The sequence below is a fragment of the Saccoglossus kowalevskii genome, chromosome 20 (genome assembly GCF_978046115.1).
Source record: "Saccoglossus kowalevskii chromosome 20, keSacKowa6.1, whole genome shotgun sequence".
Taxonomy (NCBI): Eukaryota; Metazoa; Hemichordata; class Enteropneusta; family Harrimaniidae; genus Saccoglossus; species Saccoglossus kowalevskii.
The window spans coordinates 22,354,468-22,362,392 of NC_140660.1; the positions used below are offsets into that span (position 1 = coordinate 22,354,468).

At 33.6% G+C, this 7,925-nt stretch overlaps 1 long non-coding RNA gene across 1 annotated transcript; it reads right to left on the reverse strand.

Moving 5' to 3' along the window:
* Positions 1-2,384, reverse strand: LOC146730149 (uncharacterized). Its single transcript, XR_014927869.1, has 2 exons — positions 2,275-2,384; positions 1-164 (listed from the first exon to the last, which is right to left on the reverse strand). It is a non-coding gene; the product is annotated as an uncharacterized LOC146730149 (long non-coding RNA).
* Between the last annotated feature and the right edge of the window lie 5,541 nt (positions 2,385-7,925).

A 7,925-nucleotide genomic window follows, 5' to 3' on the forward strand; every position in this document is an offset into this window, starting at 1 on the left:
TGAATTTGTTGGATTCTGCTGAATCGCATTTTGAAATTTTATTTGGCACACACAAGGAATACAAATGCACACTATGTGCATCAGATCTCCATGTTGTATATAAAATCAAGCCAGGTATCACTCGTCACATGCAAACTGTCCATGGCAAGTTCAGCACAAAAGATCTGAAACAAAACACAAGATGCATTACTAATCTCAATATTTAATATCAAAAATCTGTCATAATAATAAATTATTATTTACACTTGGTAAAACTATTCCAAAGTCAGCCTAAATTGTCAAATTTGTAATGACACTATTTTCTAGGTATTAATTCTTCAACTTCAAACACATCAATGTGTGTCACGTTTACTGGAGAAATGGGGCAAGTGGAGGGAGCGTGGCACATTTTTTTTGAAAATCATTTGTTATTAACTATATTTAGTATATTCTCACTTTAATATTACATAATTTATTATGAATAATATGTCAGAAAATAATATTGAGAGAAACGAATGAAATGCATTGGTATCAAAAACAGATACAGTAAAACCTGTCAAAACCGACCCCTGGATAAACCGACCTACTGTCAGAACCGACCGATTTATGTAGCCCCGAAATTTCTCCATAGACGCCTATGTTAAAACAACCTGTGAAATCCGACCACTGTTTACTCCGAACACCGACCGCATTGATCGGTCCCAAGTCCAATATTCACACTGAATACATCGACCATCCGACCAGTTGCACCACATCCGCTGTCTAGTAATTCGGTCTGCCCGACCTAAAAAGTGTGCATTGTGTCCAAATTCCGCAAACGTCACAGAAACAATACCAAATCTCACACTACAAGTAACGTCCGGTGTAAAACAATGGCAACTGATTACATTTTTCACACCACACGCCCACGCATCGCGTGGTGTCTGGACAGTATAATGACCCCGGATATAAACAAATGATCGGGGTCATCACCTTCAATTGCGGTGAAGCACACTGCATTATCACTTCTTCAACGCTCAAGACATTGAGTTTTCTTCTTTCCATAACGATTCTGATCGACAATTTTGTGCTTTCGAATGTTTCCATAAAGGGGGCTTCAAGATTGAAATTTATGATGACGAAGAAGCAGACGACAACAAAGAATTCGGAAACCTTATTTAGCAAGTTGCAGACCCGCAAACACAGTGTAGCGTTGTAGAATACCTCCACTTTGATGAACGTATACTGACTGAAGCAATGTATGATGGCGAGTGAGAGCAACAGATTGTTGAGAATTTTATTGCAGACAAAGAAAACCATGAATCTATAGACAACAATGACATAAATTGCAACGACAGTCAAATTATTGACCCCCACAACGACAGTGACTTGACGCATGGCGATGTGCTAGACATGTTGACAAGATTACAGAACAAAGACTCCAGTTACTTGACAGATATCCAAAATTTCATAATTCGAACGGAAAACAAAATCGTTGAAAAAAAAAGATGTTCTTTAAAGTAGTCAAAACTTTTTTGATTTTTTACATCATAATTTGATTCATTGACTCACAGTTGAGGGACTGTGATTGACTTAACAGCAAAATCGACTGTCTGCATAAATTATGATAATTACATGTAGCTCACGTGAACTTACGTAGTGATGTCATCCAAAATGGACGCCTTCAGTTACGATACGCAATACTTACCCGGTCTGTTCGAATAGTTATTATAATGTTAATTGATGTCATGTACATACCATAATATTTTTGTCTTGTTTGGTAAATTATTTTATTGAAACAATACAATAAATGCACATTGTAAATACATGTAGAATCACCGGAGGCAAACTCCGATGTCTTTCATTTGTCCCGTGTTTACAGCACATGTAATTGTTGTTTCAATCAAAGTCACGCCCACCCTGAATAAACCGACTCCCTCTGAAAACCTACCATAGATCCCAGTCCCAGTCATGGTCGGTTTTGACAGGTTTTACTGTACATGGAAAATGTTCATTTTATCCCTATACCCATAGTATCTCAATAGTGTATATATTATCTCAATAGTGAATATATGGTATGCAAATTAATGACAAAATACATTATGACACTTTATTCACTACTCCTATGAGGGACATAACGTGTATATGGTCGATCTACATATCGTTGTAAAGCTCTCGAAATCCCCAACAATATTACGTTTTTCATTTTCACGACCAGCATTTTTGCAACAAAAAGGCGCCAACAATTGAAGAAATCGAACGTTATTTTCTAAAAATTGCTTTTTTTGTGTGTAAAACGTAAAAAAAAGGACTTACCGAACGTAACTTTGTGAGCCGCCATGTTGACAATCCATAGGAGGCACTCTCGCGGTAATTCTAACATAACAGTGAGAGGAGTAGGCCAAAAGCCACAAAAAATGCAGTAATTTCGCATAATCAATTATAGTCTATAACTATTTATTGAAATGGTTAAAACGATCCGGGTAAAAAACTTTAAATACATCAAAAAAATGAGAATTCCAGTATCAAGTTGGGAATGAGGCTGGTGGGTCAATTGAGGTCATAGAATGGTAATAGCGTGTATGCTAGTTTTTCTTTCAATTTGAAATTGCGCCCTCGTGCGGAGATAAAGTGTATATTGGATGGTACAAAACGCATTGAACTCTGGGATATCACATTTGCCGTCGCTTGGAACTCAATTCCCGCGCGGCGCAGGTGACTCTCCCGCTTTAATAAAAGTAAGTTTTCTCAGAAATGGCTAAAGACTGCATATTTAAAGTGTATAAGTTTGATATCTTGATTCACCACCTCTTTTTGAAGATAGAAAATTTTATCCCGATTTTGCATGTAAAACCACCAAATTCAAGCATAGTCAGGCCGACAGGTTATCCAGGCATTGTTAAGTTTTAATTTTGCTGGAAAATAACATTATATATCAAGTTGTGATAGACTTGTTGAAATTGTGCGATATACTTCTGAAAAGATGACGTGCGTTTTGGCAATTATATGCACAGAGGGGTCGGCAAGGGATATTTTCGTAAGCTGTAATCAACACATAACACAATTGATACAAACAATACACAATGAAAAACATTTTCATAATAACGAAAGTACTGCTTTATTCAAATTGTTTAAATAATTTCCTGAAAATTACGCTACCTCTTCAGGGTATTATGAAAGAGCGCCCTCAAGAGGTCATATAAAGTTAATTGATGGGTACTCTCATTTATGAATCAAGTTGCCTTGTACAAAAATATCTTCTTTTTAATTTTCCAGTGTTTGAAGGTGTTGATGTTCCCGTGGTTTTCATATTCCTGACCTTCTCCTGTTTCCAAGGTTTAAGGCAGATCCACGATACCTTATGTCTGCATCATGTGTGCAATGGCAGACCTTGCTGATAGTTCATTGGCATGAGCCTACTCGAACATTTCTGAACGTTCTTGGATTTAATTGCATAGTGTGTTTTCGTTATGTCATTCTAGTGTCGAACGTGCAGCAAAACACCGATCTAACTTAATGACATCTGTGAGCTTCAACCTTTCAAACACTATCGTTTTCGTTCAAATTTGTCAATTTTTGTGAGTTACAGCATTTTTACTGTTTCTAATTTTCTTCTGAGCAAATTCAGAGTGATTTTCCTTATTTGCGATCCATCTAAGGCACCTACATATAAACAGGCAGTCTGTCAGCTGATATAGCTCTACTATATACATTATGATTTAATAGACAGTTGTAAATAGCATTTTTTACCAATATGATAAATATTCACTAAAATTTTAAAATTAAACTTGTCGCCACAAAATAAATAAATCTGTCAGAGGTCCACCCAAAGCACCTACATATCAAGTTTTAAAATGAATGCACATAAAAAGTAGGAACACTTGTCAATATCAACACCAACACCACTACTTGACTTTCAGAGAAAAGGTTTTTGACAAATAATAGCTCTTAAATTGATTTAATTCCTTCCTCAATCAAATTATTTCATTCAGTGTTGATAACAGTATAATTTTTTTCTTAGATATTCTTGTTACCTTAAAAATTAATATTTCTTTCTTCTTTCTATAAATTGAAACAGCATAGTTATTTCAGCCAATATGCTGTTTTTCAAACAATCTATCCAAAAAAAAAATGAAATGCAAGATGTATTTTTAGTTCTGCTCTAGACTTTGGCGAGTGGAGCTTTTCATATGAGTGATTGTCCGTCGCCATCCGTATCAACTTTCTATTTTTTTGACTTCTTGAAAACTACAATGTGATTAATTTTATACTTGGTGTAGACCTCATGATAGCTTCAATTCTCTAATTTTGGTGAATATTTTTGTCAATTTGGGTAAAAAGTGATATTTTCAACTTCTTGTTGAAAACCACAAGGCTGATTGCTTTGATATTATACATATAGGTACTACAGGTGGACCTCTCACAGATTTGTTCATTTCATGGTGGAATCTTCAATTCTTTAATTTAAATGTGCATTGCTAACAGCCGAGCTATCTCAGACAAGAGGCTGCTTGTTTAATAATTAATTTTATCTTATTTTTTTCAACATCTCATATTGATAAGCATGACCATTAATAGACTGGCAAAGTCGGAACTTCTTTTTTGTTTTACAGAAAAATATGATTAATCCCCTGCGTTGGAGTGAAAACCGAGTGGAATCACTCCGGTTGATTATGCTAATTAAAAGTTGTTGACTTAGCATTGACAACGAATCAGAGCTCAGCTACTGTGGAATACTTTATTTTCGCTTGGAATTAATTTTCGCTATTTTCACTGAAGGAATGATTCAGTAAAAATAAAATCCAGCGAATATATATTTTTCCCATGTTTTACATTCAATTTGTCAAAAATCAGTGAAAAGAAATTCCATACAAAACACCCAAAAAAGTGTTTTCAGCGAAAATTAATTCCAGCTAAAATAAAGTATTCTACAGTATATATGTCATATCTTATCTATGTTAATGTACATGATCTTTCACTTCTGAGGTCCTGGCGATTTTGAAAGACTACTTATATACATTGGACATTTAAATCGACTTGTTTTCAGTAAACATGGATGAAAAATATCGCTTTCGCAATTAGAAAGTTAAAGTATTCATCTCTGCGATCGAATTGAACCAACCTTTAAAAGGTCACGTTTACTTTCACACACTCGCTCATGAATAATCATTGACATGAATAATTAATAGCAGTCAAATGCTAGCAGATGCGTCCAGTCAGGATTTCTTTAGCGGTCAGGTTAGTTTTCGTGATCACGCTAAAATTACTAAAAGAAAAATTAATTATTTCTCTTTGTAAAACAAAAAAAAAGTCCAGACTATTAAGAGTAATAAATCAAAGTAAAAGAAACCAAACTGTGCTGAACGACATAATTATTATGCTGAAGGTGGTAAGTAGTGGACTGTGATTATCCATAATATATAGAATAGAATAGAATAATGCTTTATTTCATCCTTATGAAATCTGACATTTCAGTTTTGGTAATTGCTGTATTAAAGCTTTTGAAAATAAACTACACATACAATACAATAATATATTGTGCCAATAAGCATTACCATTGGTCTAACAGGAGGATTGGTGATGAAAAAATTATTTCGAAACCATATAAATTGATTGAACTATCATTTATTGTAAATGACAATAAAAATAAAATACAAAAATAATATTGAAACCTCGAAAAAAAATTTTTTTGTGAGGAATTATTTTATTGTTAAAGTACATACTTTGACTGTTATTAAAATAAATAACTTGCATTATGGATCTTGAATGGAATGTGATGACACCAAAAACAATTGGTGGCAGTATAATGTATATGGTTACCATGGAAACTTAGCTGTTTGTCACAGATTGCATTTCCAGGGTACCCACAATAACATACAGTAAGTACATGTCTACTTATTATACACAGCAATGTAAAAATTCTTAAAAAAAATACAAACATGTATGAAATAATATCGTATTGTAGACGACACAGACTTTACAAAACTAAAACTATTGTACATCTCAAAACTGAAAAAAAAAATTGATAATTTAAATGAAGAAATCTATAACAACTTGAAAGAAATGTGGTTTATGTACTGTGGAATACTTTATTTTCGCTGTAATTAATTTTCGCTGAAAAGGCTTTTTGGTTGTTTTGTATGGAATTTATTTTACTGATTTTTGATGAGTTTAATGTGAAATATAGGAAAAAAAGTATATTCACTGGATTTTATTTTCACGGAATCATCCCTTCAGTGAAAATAAATTCCAAGTGAAAATAAAGTATTCTACAGTATTCAATATATGCAACGGCACGAGAAATTTCTACATGTAAATGACATCTCCACTAGTGGAAAATGGGTATAATTTTACTCCCACAATGCATCACAACTTCCTGTTTTGATCTTGATATAGTCTTTAAATCGCTCATTGTGCATGTAAGTAGAATTATGCACACAGGGTTTTGCCACTAAAACTGTTTTCTTAAAATCTAAGTTTTATTTCTGATCCTTTCTTTAAAGGGCATTAGTTGTCGCGCTGTGCATGCAAGAGATATGGGTCTCATATAAACTTTGACTGTTGCGCAGATCAACGAGTACAAACTGAGATGTTTCCAAGCTTTAATTGGGTATTTTTTATGGTGTTTGGAAGGTATCGAAGGAGTGGTCAGCGGTAATTAGTGCAAGTGGCCCCCAGGGCAATACACGTACTTGTGATTTTTAATTAGAAAAGCGCAATGGATTATGGGAAAAACAACCTTAATCAACACAAATGTTGCACATGCGCAGTGTGACAACTATTGCATCTTAATAGAACTTTGAGGTTCAATCATTTGGACACATAAACTATAACAACATTGATGCAGACTTTAAAGGGAACCTCAATCCAAACAACATAATGACCCCTAAAGAAAAAGCTCCACAAATGTAGGAGAATGCAATTTACAGTTTTGTTGTATCACTTTTCATTCTCTAGATATTCCACTTTTCATCAGTATTACGTAGTCAGCCATCTTGATTTTCAAGCAAAGGATTATGGGTAAAGTATGACATCATAGAATCTGTTGTCAGAAATTGAGAAAATGATTTCATCTATAACTTCAAAAGTTGAACTTCAAATTGGCTGAAAGTTTAGAAATTGGTAGCATACATGTACTGGTGCCATCCATGCTTATACAATAGTTGTCATGGAAACAGAACTGAAAATATTTATCTTTATGTTTTTCTACCAAATGCTAAAATTTCCTTATATTGTATACAATTTACCAACGTGAGTAGGTTATATAGGTGATATATCACATGTTGAGCACAAAAAGGGGACAAAAAAGTGACATTCTATATTTCACAACTAAAATATTGATTTTTATTTTTTTAACGTTTTCAACAATATCTTAACTTTATGTGTATTTGTAAAATTTCCATTTCCATTACTATAATTATATACATGAGTAATATGTACAACGAAAATTTGAACTAATTCGCATCAGTATTTCTCATGTTATAGATGAAATAATTTTCTCAATTTCTGACAACAGATTCTATGATGTCATACTTTACCCATAATCCTTTGGTTGAGAATCAAGATGGCTGACTACTTATTAACGATGAAAAGTTTAATATCTAGAGAATGAAAACTGTTATAAAAAAAGTGTAAATTGCATTCTTCTACATTTGTGGAGCTTTTTCTTTAGGGGTCATTATGTTGTTTGGATTGAGGTTCCCTTTAACTTCAATACAAAGTCAAGACATTTATCCCAATAATAATTCATGTATGTTGGTGTAAACATATTTTTTATACTGTTGAATCTTGTGACATGTTATTTGTTATAACAGCATTTGATGAATGAAGTTACCTTATTGCATAACATGAAATGGCCTGAAGAATTGACCCAGCATGCAACTAGAGACAGGAAGTGAGCGCCCTCCAGTGGTTACCTTCAAATTTGCACATAAAATTTACACAGTATGCTAAATCAAGACAAGATC